Source organism: Hoplias malabaricus, chromosome 2 (genome assembly GCF_029633855.1).
Source record: "Hoplias malabaricus isolate fHopMal1 chromosome 2, fHopMal1.hap1, whole genome shotgun sequence".
NCBI lineage: Eukaryota > Metazoa > Chordata > Actinopteri > Characiformes > Erythrinidae > Hoplias > Hoplias malabaricus.
Genome location: NC_089801.1, coordinates 43,938,400 through 43,951,407, shown reverse-complemented (window position 1 = coordinate 43,951,407; position 13,008 = coordinate 43,938,400). Strand labels below are relative to the sequence as shown.

The following is a 13,008-nucleotide window of genomic DNA, read 5'->3' as shown; positions in this document are numbered from 1 at the left end:
ATCCAAAAAACATAAAACCACGGCTGCCCAAATCACGGCAGAATTAAATGTGCACCTCAACTCTTTTGTTTCCACCAGAACTGTCCGTCAGAGCTCCACAGGGTCAGTATACACGGCCGGGCTACTATAGCCAAACCTTTGGTCACTCATGCCAATGCCAAACGTCAGTTTCAATGGTGCAAGGAGCACAAATCTTGGGCTGTGGACAATGTGAAATGTATTGTTCTCTGATGAGTCCATCTTTACTGTTTTCCCCACATCTGGGAGAGTTATGGTGTGGAGAAGCCCCAGAGAAGTGTACCACCCAGACTGTTGCATGCCCAGAGTGAAGCATGGGGGTGGATCAGTGATGGTTTGGGCGGCAATATCATGGCATTCCCTTGACCCAATACTTGTGCTAGATGGGCGCGTCACTGCCAAGGACTACCGAACCATTCTGGAGGACCATGTGCATCCAATGGTTCAAACATTGTATCCTGAAGGCGGTGCTGTGTATCAGGATGACAATGCACCAATACACACAGCAAGACTGGTGAAAGATTGGTTTGATGAACATGAAAGTGAAGTTGAACATCTCCCATGGCCTGCACAGTCACCAGATCTAAATATTGTTGAGCCACTTTGGGGTGTTTTGGAGGAGTGAGTCAGGAAATGTTTTCCTCCACCAGCATCACATAGTGACCTGGACACTATCCTGCAAGAAGAATGGATTAAAATCCCTATGACCACTGTGTAGGACTTGTATAAGTAATTCCCAAGACGAATTGATGCTGTATTGGCCCCAAAAGGAGGCCCTACACCATACTGATAAATTATTGTGGTCTAAAACCAGGTGTTTCAGTTTCAACAAGCAATAAGACAAAATAAATAATAAATAAATTGAATAAAACAATAAATATTGTCCCCTCCAGGGTGTATTCCTGCCTTGCGCCCAATAATTCCAGGTGGGCTCTGGACCCACCGTGACCCTGAATTGGATAAGCGGTTACAGATAATGAATGAATGAATGAATGAGTAAATATTGTGCCAATGCTTTGGCCCCAGTTCTGCATGGCCAACTCAGACTCTCATCTGAGGCACAGACTGTCATTCCCCACCACTAGCGCTCGTACTTAGCAAAAAATAGGCACCAATTGCTTCACAGCAGGGGTGCGGGGGATCTTTGTCTTACAAATAAAAAAATTGTCTCCACGCTTTTCGTTGTATTCACCTATCCAACGGGTTTTTGGTTTCATTCCAAAGCCACCCTGAATTCCTCCGCAAAAATCATCTGAGTTCGCCTCCCCATTTCAAACTTTATGTCCGTACTAGCAAACTATTTGTTTGGGACTGTTCAGAAAAGGGAATACTCTACTTCTCAACTTAGAAATAATACAGTTATTGAGAGGTGATACAATTTTGAATTAGTTGACATTTAAGTGATATTGCACAGGGGTGTACTCATTTCTGTTACATATTGTATTGTATTGATCAACTAGTTTTTGAGCTAATGCTTGCAGAGCCTTTAACGTTACTGTTTTATGCCATCTCTTACATTTCAGACTAGCATACCATATAAAGGAGTTCGAGTGTTACAACAACACAATTTACTTAACTATACCTCTTGTTACAGTTACCCTCAAATATTCACACTGTAGTGGAGTATGGATCAAATCAAATGAAGAAATTAAGAAATGAAAGATTCTGAGTGGGGAACTCTCCACTCTAATAAGGATTGTGTTTGTAACAGAACCCCACATTCCACAGGATTGTGTGTGTGCGCACAGACCCTGTTTCCCACACACACACACACACACACACACACACACACACAAACACCCACTTAAGGCCTGCATCAAAGGACGCCTGGTTACGGCCCAGATAACAAACCCAGTTTATGATGCTCTCAGGCAAAGAGAAGAACAAACAAAGTGGTGAAAACTGGAATTAAAAGGACTCTTTATGGCTGTGGCGCCGAAATGGCGAAACGTTATCTCTTGTGGAAATCAGCAGACGGCAACACTGACTAAACTCTGACCTCCTGGTAACCCATCCGCACAGGACGAACAGCATGGACCAACAGCGACCCCAAGTGGACGTTTGCGAAATCGTGTTTCGCCCTACTGACTCCTAAATGCATACCGAGCGCAACGAGTGCTTATGAACATGTTTTATGCAAATCTGTATTAATGTCAACCCCTTGTTATTCTCAGGTGAACGTCTACCAACCAATGAAGTGATGTGTATTACTGTTTCAATCATGAAAGAAAGTTTCTGTCTCTGATTAAGAAAACGAATTAGTATGTTCTAGCATAATATTGTAGAGGGATGTAATCATAAAATACCCAAAATATATATACGTAGATGTTTGATATTAATAATCCAGAACACTCATTGTCACAAACATGTATAAGTAATTGTGTGTATACATGAATCTTTCCTCTCTCTCTCTCTCTCTCCCTCCCTCTGAAACGTGAAACAAGTCACGTGAGCCTCAGACCCAGGATCCAATCAAAGGAAGGACACCTCCCAATTGGGCATGACCGCGCCACCTTTGAAAAGAGAGTGCGTTCTGATTTTCGCTCTCTCTCTGACTTCCGATCTCTTAGATTTCCGACCTTAGTCTCTCTAAAACTTCCGAACTTTCTCTAGTTTCCAACGGCTCTTACGCTCTCAACTTTATCTCGTCCGTTTTCAAAGACATTCTCACGTCGCGCTCACTTTCTTCAAGTGACGCCCTTCTTCTTAAGTTGATGAAACAAAGACTCTTAAGGACCTCACTCAGCTTCCAAGAGACGTTTAGCGCCAGCTAGCAGTGTGAAAGAAAACTACAAGTAATGTCGGGTAACTCCAAATAATCTTTTTTTCTTTTATTGTGTTCGTGTTTTATCGCCCAATCTAAGTTTAATCTCACGACTGATCAAAGCAGGTGAAACTTATTCGTGGCCAGAATAAGATATTACCCCTTTAGATTAGTTGATAGCGGATACATTAGCGTTATAAGCTGACTTCTGAGGGCATCGCTTCTGGAGACTTGAGTAACGGACGGAACAACTCTTGAGAAGCCCCCCATTCAAGAGAAAGACCAGCCAGGCCTGCAGTCCTCCGTGAAGGGAAACTCCAGACTGACGTCACCCGTCTAAGGCCAAGAGCGTCTGACTCAACCTGGAAGGAATCCCCTTTCCAGCGAGCCTACCTTTAATGACGCGGGGAGGATAAGAAGCAAAAACCCGGAGCACGGAGGTTAAAACAGCTGGACCCGACGGCTCGGTGAAAAAGGCAAAAAAAGAGTAAGCAAGCAAAACTACTCACTTTTCAGAAGCTGATGCCTAATTAAGTCTCTTGATAAATTTATACATTAATTAGAACCTCAATTAGTAACACATTAGTCACAAGTCATATCGCCTAGCTTATCTTTAAATTTGAATCGGCTTCACCTGCATTGATGCCGTGAGGTTTTGAGATTATGCTATGTTAAGTAAATATTCTTTTTCTTTTAATAAATATTTCCATTATTTGAAATCACAGTGTGTGGAGTCTGTTCATTAAATGTCTGAAGATCCTGAAGAACTCACGTAGCTAGGCCATCATTCATTCTCTAACTACTTGTTAATGTTTTAATTATTTAAGTCAATCATAAAATCTTAATTATTATCATTAGTCAAACATCAGTAATCATAACAGTTTGAATAAGGTCAAACGCTACAAACACAATATATAAATATATATATTTATATATATCACGGTGTATACACAACATACACTACACTGTAAAACATTATAGTCTCATTAAGTTACGTGAACTTATTATTTCTCTTCAGTTTAATATGTCATTACAAGTTTTTAATAATGAACTCAAGTTTTTAGGTTTTCCAAATTTAAAATGATAGTAATCTATTGTCTTGACTATTTGTTTGTTTTGTCTGCGTTGTCAATGTTCATTTAACTCATGTCTGTAAGTTACTCGTTGAAAAATTAAATGAAAAGTGGGAGGAGGGGCAATGCAGAGAATCTATTAAACATTTGGCGCTATTTTTAACTATACAGAACAATTTGTAGAAAACCATTAAAACATTATGCTTATCAGTTTTCACACCGGATAAACCTCATAATTTCAATTAAATATTTACATAATATTTCAAATAAAATATGGAGTGTTGACTACTTCCAGTGGCGGAGCGACACACCTGACTAAGGATTAATTTTAGGCAGAGTGTAGATTACTCCGCTGAGCGCTGTGTGGAATGTTCGCGAAAGTAAGGTGAATTCCCGCTGAAAACACGAAAACGGCGACGAGGTGAATGTATATTTTTATAGTATTTTTTGCTGATAAAGTAATGATGTTGCCCCTTTCTTGCGTGTTGAACGGAGAATAATTCCGCATATTAGATAGAATTTCCATGTTTTTTCTGTTTGTCCAATCCTCGAATAATTGTTAATTGCTGCTGACTGTCATTATCACTACCATCGGAGTTCGTTTTTCCGCTGCACAGCTCGCCGTTATTTGCTCTGAATACGTTACGCACACCAGAGAATTATACCGTGGGTTTCAAGTTATACTCTGAAGTCAGGGAGATTTTCCACAGATGATTTTAATCCGAAACTTTGAAAGTGTAGAACAGTAGTCGTCCAATTCCAGTGGCGGAGGGACACACCGGACTAATTTGAGGCAGACTGTAGATTACTACGCTGAGAGTTGTGTGGAAAGTTCGCGAAGTAAGGGGAATTCCCGCTGAAAAAACGAAGGCAGCGAGGAGGTAGCTAAATGTGTATTTTTATATTTGTGAATTTATGCTGATAAAACGTAATGGTGTTGCTAAGTTCTTGCCTGGTGGAAAGAGAAATGTTCCGCATAGTAGACATTACCATGGGTTTTCTGTATATCCAAGCCTCAAATAATTGTTGATTGGCTCAGTCATTACCGTCGGAGTAAGTTTTTCCACTGCATAGCTCTCCTACGTTAAGCACATCAGAGGGATATACAGATAGGCGGCAAGTTATACTCTAAAGTGTGGTGAGGGAGGTTTTCCACAGAAGATTTTAATGTTTTAGTTTCGACAAAGAACCGAAGAGTATTAACAAAATGTATTGACAAATCTGCTTTCTTATACATCTGTTTCAGATAAAGGCAGAGTTCTGTAGAATAATCACCACTGACCTGTTGCAGCCATTCCTAGATGGACTGTAGTGATGTGTCGGTCGCGAACGAACCGGTTCAAAGAGCCGGCTCTTGTAAGTGAACGATGAGAGCCGGTTCCCGTCTAAGACCGAGCCATTTTTTTCTAAGGCTTGTCATTCAACCAATCAGAGAACAACAAGCAAGCTCCAACCCTCCAAGCTGAGACACTTGGTTTTCCTGAATACCAATCTGCCTTCCAAAAAATAGTTGAAGAAAATGTTAAATCAGTTAAATGTTTGTTGACAGTTGTGGTTGTTTTAATCACTACTATTGAATGCTGCTGTTTTGCACTTTGCAGAGTATTTGTTTATTTTACTACCCGGAAATGGATGATTATTTAATTTAATAAGCTATTTTGTAATACCCACCTTCTGGGTTCCATTGGCTATATTTCAGAGTTTACCAGTGATTTTTATTAAGGTGTTTAAATAAAAATCCAGTTATTTATACAATTGAATGTGTGAGTGCAATCAGTGAGTTATTACAAGACAGCCATAAAACAATTGGCCATTGCAACACTATTATTTTTAATATTGAACAATAATATTTTGTCCATATAGTGATGAAAAATGTAGGTAATATTGTTCTGTACCAGTGGAAATAAGTGGTAAAACAAAGAGCCATTTAGGAGCCGAAAGAGCCGGCTCTTTATGAAGAGCCGAGCCAAAAGAGCCGAAATTCCCATCACTAATGGACTGGATGCCTTTGTGCCAAGACGAAGTGTGCCTTCGCGTTTCATCGAGCAGGAAATTGACACTTAGCATTGTCTTAAAAAGGAGGTGCGTATAAAAATGTACTTACCAATATGTACTAAAATAAGGAATTTTGATAATTAAGTTTATTTGCACTCTGTATTTGTATGCAGGACACAAATCAAAACAGAAGAACAGCTGCCCTACTTGGTCTTCCATGCTTCTTGTCAGAGGATACCACTGACATAATCAGGATGTGTGATGTAAGAAAATACATTTACACATTAAGATTATCCATCCATCTATCCATTATCTGTAACCACTTATCCAATTTAGGGTCGTGGGGGGTCCAGAGCCTACCTGGAATCATCGGGCACAAGGCGGGAATACACCCCGGAGGGGACGCCAGTCCTTCACAGGGCAACACAGACACACACACATTCACTCACACCTACGGACACTTTCGAGTCGCCAATCCACCTGCAACGTGTGTTTTTGGACTGTGGGAGTAAACCGGAGGAAACCCACGCGGACACGGGGAGAACACACCAACTCCTCACAGACAGTCACCCGGAGCGGGAATCAAACCCACAACCTCCAGGCCCCTGGAGCTGTGTGACTGCGACACTACCTGTTGCGCCACCGTGCCGCCACATTAAGATAATGGGGGTATTAATTCAAAAGACTTTATTTAGACATTTCAGTTGACTTTGTGCTGACAGGTCATGAACTGGTCAGCACTATTAGTGTGGATCAGTCACAGCAGTGCTGCTTGAGGATTCAAACCCTGTGTCCACTCACTGCCCACTCTGTTAGACATACCTATCTCGTTGGTCCACCTCAGACAGTAACTCACAGTTTCTTTTGTCCTTCATCAGTGGACACAGGATGCTGTTGGCTCAATGTTTAGTACATGGACTTTTCTCAATCCAGCAGTGATAAGCGGGTTTAAAACTCAAGCAGCACTGCTGTCTGATCCACTTATACCAGTACAACATGCTGCAGTAGTAGTTCTGTTGTGGTCCTGACCATTGTTGGACAGAGTATATAAGGGCTAACTAGATACAGCCAGACTGCAGTCTGTAACTGTACACCTTTGAAGTTTACATATAGTTTTAATAAAGTGGCTGGTCATGATAAGTTAAAACTAAATTTGTCCATGTCTTTTAGGTTCATGGTGAAACCCTGGATGTCCTCATGAAGGGAATGTGCGTTGGACTTCTGATTGGACATGACGGTGTTCTCCATGATGCTTTTCCTAATAAAATTTTCAACATTGCTTTGGTGGTAGAGAAGGCAGTTGTTCTTCATGAAATCAAAGATGTGTCCACTGGATTTGCTATGCTAATGGGTACAATATACTGCCTTAATCTTGAGTACCCTCGCAAAATGAAATACATATTTGAATTTCTGCAGAGGGTCATCACGAAGATAAAACCAGACCAATGTTCAGCTCGTGTGCATGGACTACGAAATAAACTGAGGTTACGTTTATAGACTGCACACCTCAAGCCTTAAAGGGGATGGCTATGATTTTGGGGAAAGCTGTTCCTTCTGGTTTGTTTAGGTTCAGAAGCTCCGCGTCTTTTAAGGTAGAATGGTATGTTTGATGGACAAAAACAACTGTTTGTACATGGCAGAAGTTTAACTTGTGTAAGTTTTATTCAATAATAAGTGTCTGTTTGAATTACTACAGAAACTTATTTGTACATATTACAAGTTTTTTTGCACAGGTTTAAGCAGCAACATAACCAAAATTATGTAGTAAACTAAAAATCATCCAAATGGAGATATATAATTTTATTTATTTTACACTATTTTTAAAAGTAGATACACACTGTCACCCATTTCACGTTTGTGTAAAATATTGGCGAAACCTGGATGTTTTGATAAAATAGATGCTTTATTTAAAGTTTTTAAGAACCTTATTTTGCATTACCTTGAAGCACAGATTATTGATGTTTTGGCGCATTTCCAAAAGGATGAGCATGCTGTTTTTTAACAAGACAATGTAACATTGTTCTCATTCAAATAAATGATTTATGTTAAAACAAAAGTGAACTCAGTGTGCATTTTAAATAGATTGGGAAACTTATCATTAAGATAAGTGTTAATGGAAAATATTAACTTAAAATCACAATTTTTATGAATATAATTAAAGTTAAATTAACTTGAAAATGTAAATCTATATGAAGAGGAATAATGTTTATTTAACAAGATTTAGTGAGTTTCCTGAAACTGATATTGTAAAATAGTAAGTTGTTTTAACTCACTGTATCAAGTTGCAACAACTAATGATCATAAGTTAAACAACTAATAAAACAACCTTTTGAGTTGAAACAAAGTTTGCCATCAAGTTGAATTTACTCACATTTTTAAGGCAGCAGGTGAACATGAGTTTCTAAGTTTAACTAACATAAAATGTTTTACAGTGTACAACACCATCCTCAGCTTGATTTTTGCAGTGCTTCAGGAAAGGTCCAAACATTAAAATAAGACCATTCTTAAGGTGGTGTGAAGATTTGGGTCTTACTGTGAAGACTCTGCTTGCATGTGCTGGAAATCAGGTTGTTAACCATGTCTAAATTTGAGGTGAATCTAAATTATCAATAAACTGGATGTTGGCTCAGTTCAGTGCATGTCTATAAACTTTATGACTTCCACTGTCTCTAAGTGCCAGCTTGTAAAGGGGAATAGTAATACTTTTTATTTTGAATGGGTAGTGTAAGTTGTGCAGTGTTCCCGGTGTGAAGTGGTTAACTGGGTAATGTAGTTAGGCAACTAAGATATTCAGGGTGTTAAGGTGTTCCACCTGATCTACAATTTGGATGAGTGGATCAGATACAGCAGTTCTGCTGGAATTTTAAACTCCTTATTGTCACAGCTGAACTGAGAATAGTCCTGCAAACTCAAAATATGCAGCTAATAAAATTATGTGGGCAGCGTCCTGTGTCTAATGATGAAGAACTATAAGATGATCAATGCACACTGTGCAGCAACAGTTGAGCTATTGTCTCTGACATTACATTTACAAGGTGGGCAAGATGTGTCTGTTTAACAGATGCCTCTTTCACACAGGAACTCTGGAAATCATCTAAAGAAACTCTGGATTATCGGGTTTTGGAGATGTCCTGGAGTGGTCTTTCACACATGCAGCTCACAACGGGAGATTTTATGCTTCAGGTGTGAATCTCGTAAAAGGAAATGAAACATGATTTAAATATCAACTTCTTAAGGAAGTTGTCAATAAAGTTGAAGACCAAGGAAAGGCAATAGAAGCATCTTGGTGGTATCCTGTTCTTAATTATAAAGGTCCCTTTTTTACTTCCCATCTGCCAAGAAGTACTCTGTCTACATGGTTCAAAATGATGCCAACATCATAGACTTTGCTGCCAAAAGAAAAGTCTGTTCTCGTGGTCATTATATTGCCCACAGGAGTAAGTGTGTGAGTGACTGTGTAAGTGTGTGAAATTATGCATGTTTATTGCAATTTGAAAGCTTTGGAATTGTAATCGGAACGTGAGTTTAATATGAAACTTCATATTCTTAAAGGCACTTAAAATGAGGGCTTTACAAAAAAAGAACTAATCATATTTTGATTGAAATAGCCACTTTATTAAGCATATTTTTTTCAACAAGCAAAATATAATCACAGAATCCAGTTGCAGCAAGGATTCTGAGTGTGCTTTTAAACAGAATGAATATTACAGTGATATAAGCATTCTGTGATAATCAGCTCCTGTTATATTTCATTTAGATTATTTAGGAACTTTTCAACTAGAGCGACGGCATCCTTAAAACGCTTCATGTATTTAGTGAAATCGGTTGTCTTTAGTTTATTACGCATTTTATTTATGGCTCCGAACAGCTTCTTTGATTTACTTTCTTTTTTTGGCTTGATTTCATCATCTGAGTGTTCAGTGTAATCGGTCACATCATTGAAGTCTTCATCATCCATGGGTTCTGTGACTGGCTCCTCATAGCATTCCTCAAACTCTTCACAGCTCATAGTCTCATGGTTATCAAACCTGTTGGGCTGAGTGTCTTGGAAAAAGAGAGGGCCACTATCATCAAAGTTATAACCAGCCTCGTTCCTAAAATTGTCTAAACCTAAATCATCTCCATCATTAATTAAATTCTGAATTTCATTCAGGAGAGATGGTGTGACCCTGAAAGTCTTGTCTGGGTCATACCCACGGCCTTGTTTCTGATTCTCATAATGCTGTGCAATATATACATTATACACTATTTGTCCTGGGCTCCATTGATCTTGATCATCTTGAACTTCAATGACAATTCTGTCACGATTTCCCTCTGGTGTGTATTCAGAGAGGTGGTAGTCCTGTGTAACATAATCAGGAAAACTGGAATACCCATTACGGGACTTTATATTGCCCAAAGAGAAGTATAATCTGTCACTGTTACTGGGTAACTCAGGAAGGGCCCTTCTCTGGCTCTTTTGGTCAGATACCATTGACATAAGGATGAAAGCCATAATTTCCTTCACTGGGATCAAACTTAAGCCTAATTTTGTTTTGATCAATTTTAACATTGTTAGCAAACCAGTACAGAAGCATGAGGCCGTGTCGTGGAGAGTTTTTACCAAAATCAGTGCGTTTTTTCAGGTCTTTGATGTTCTTCAGCTCCCTGACAGCGCTCACACTGATGAAGACCAAGCACAAATAGAAAAAGGAAAGGAGTGTTGCCCTCTTCATCTTCAAATCCTGAAAAGAGAAGATATTGTTCTACATAAAAAACAATGTGACATAAATTTTGGGCATTATAAGCTGAGAAGTATTGTGTGTGTGTGTATGTATAAGAGATAGAGAGACAAATATATAATATTCATTCATTCATTGTCTGTAAGTGCTTCATCCTGATCAGGGTTGCGGTGGATCCAGAGCTTACATGGAATCACTGGGTGCAAGGCAGGAACAAACCCAGGGTACAGCACCAGTACATCACAGAGTACCACACACTCAAACATTCACTCAAATCTATGGAGACCTTTTGTATGGCCAGTTTACATATCAGCGTGAGAGTCTGGACTGTGCAAGAACACTGGAAACCCTTAGGAAACCCACAAAAGGGAGAACACAATACACTCCTCACAGATGGTGAACCAGGACAGGACTCAAACTTATAACCCTACGACTCGGGAGCTGTGTGACAGTGAAAACAACTGTTGTGTGCCACAGTGCCACCCATGTTATGTATTGTTTTAGTATATACAGCGCCCTCCATAATTATTTATTATTTACTAAAATGTGTTAAAAGAAAAACAATTTTTATTGCAGAAGCATAATCTCACTCTGAAAAGTTTTAGAAAAAAGCATCCTTCAACTCAAGTAAAAAAAAAATAAAGAAAAAATCCTGAATAAGAATATTTATTTATAAAATATTTTTAATAATAACTTTATATTTACTTATAAAATAATTATTTGCAATTAAATGACCTGTTCCACAATTATTGGCATCCTTAACAATTTCTTGGAAATAAATGTATTTGAACCATTTATGTCATTTCTGCTGTAGTTTATAAAGTGGATCAAAGTATCTAGGAACCTTTAATTAGTAATCCATCACTTCCTGTTTCACTGGGGTATAAATATGTTGTTACACAGAGGCCTATTTCTCTTACTCACTCTTAAACATGGGAAAGACAAAAGAACACACTATTCAAGAAAGGCATATGTGTGTCGACCTTCATAAATCAGGCAGCGGCTAAAAGAATATAGCCACTCACCTGCAGATGCCCTTATCTACAGTCAGAGCAATCATCAAAAAATTCAAAACATCTGGAACTGTGACAAACAAGCCTGGAAGAGGACACAAGTGTATCTTGTCACAACACACAGTGAGAAGGATGGTAAGAGAAGTAAAAAGTTCTCTAAACCTCCCTGTAGGAGAATTGAATCAAATGGTAGCGTCTTGGGGTTACGAGGTCTCCCAAAAAACCATCAGGCTCTATCTACATGCCAACAAGCTGTTTGAGAGGCATGCACGAAGAAAGCCTTTTCTGAGTTATACTCATAAGTGTAAACAGGTGGAGTTTGCCAAGCAGTACTGGGATTTTAACTGCGACCGTGTGCTTTGGTCAGATGAGACCAAGATAGAGCTCTTTGGCAACAAACACTTTGGCGTAACACCAAGGATGAGTATGCAGAAAAACACCTCATGCCCACTGTTAAGTATGGGGGAGGATCAGTGATGCTGTGGGCCTGTTTCTTCTCCAAATGACCTGAGAAACTTTTAAGGACACATGGGATCATGAACTCTTTGAAATATCAGGACATTTTGAATCAGAATCTGGTGACCTCTTCCCGAAAGCTCTGCCCCGTCACTGGATTTTTCTGCAAGATAATGACCCTAAACATGTGGCCAAATCTACTCAAAAATGGTTCACAATGCACAAAATCAAGCTCCTCTCACAGCCATCTCAGTCCCCAGATCTCAACCCAATAGAAAACCTGTGGGGTGAGCTGCAGAGGAGAGTGCATAGGAGAAGACCCAGGACTCTGGACGATTTAGGGAGGTTGTGCAAAGAGCAATTTTCGAAGATCCCTCTTTCTGTATTCTGCCATCTTGTGAAGAGTTATAGGAGAAGATTAAGTGGTGCCTTGATGGTGAAAGGAGGTTGTACAAAGTACTAACACCAGGGGTGCCAATAATTGTAGCACACATGATTTCATTCAGAAGATTTATTTTTTAATTTTTTCCCACCAAACAAAGGCACTATGAGACATTTTTTAAAGCCAAAGAACACTTATTAACCATGGGGTGTCAATAATTATGGAGGGCTCTGTATTATATATTATAAATCTATTTTAACAATGTTTGTGTATATAAAATATGAAGACAATTTACAGATTCTGAGGATATGACTGAGATGCACCAACTGTTATGCACAGTTAAAAGGTGTTACCTTCATTTAAAACATATTTTCAGCAGATAAAATGTTAAAACATTGGTTATCAGGCTAGAAATATTAAAATGCACTGATATATAATAGTAATAATAATAATATTTTAATATGGAGCTTTTCAGGATACCCAAAATTCCTTTTACATGCCTAAAACAATAAGAGAAATAGGTAATTTGATATTTGACACACAGCTCTCCTTCATTTATGAACTTGTTCATTTATCTGTAATAAGG

At 38.9% G+C, this 13,008-nt stretch overlaps 1 long non-coding RNA gene across 3 annotated transcripts; it reads left to right on the top strand.

Annotated features, from left to right (window-relative positions):
- The first annotated feature begins 4,214 nt into the window (after nt 1-4,214).
- On the top strand, nt 4,215-7,860 carry LOC136674382 (uncharacterized). 3 transcript variants are annotated; one of them, XR_010796049.1, is made up of 4 exons: nt 4,215-4,276; nt 5,102-5,937; nt 6,024-6,113; nt 7,021-7,860. It is a non-coding gene; the product is annotated as an uncharacterized lncRNA (long non-coding RNA). The 3 variants fall into 3 exon arrangements; XR_010796048.1 differs by adding an exon at nt 6,187-6,519 and having other exon boundaries at nt 4,231-5,937; XR_010796047.1 differs by having other exon boundaries at nt 4,231-5,937.
- Nucleotides 7,861-13,008: the final 5,148 nt, after the last annotated feature.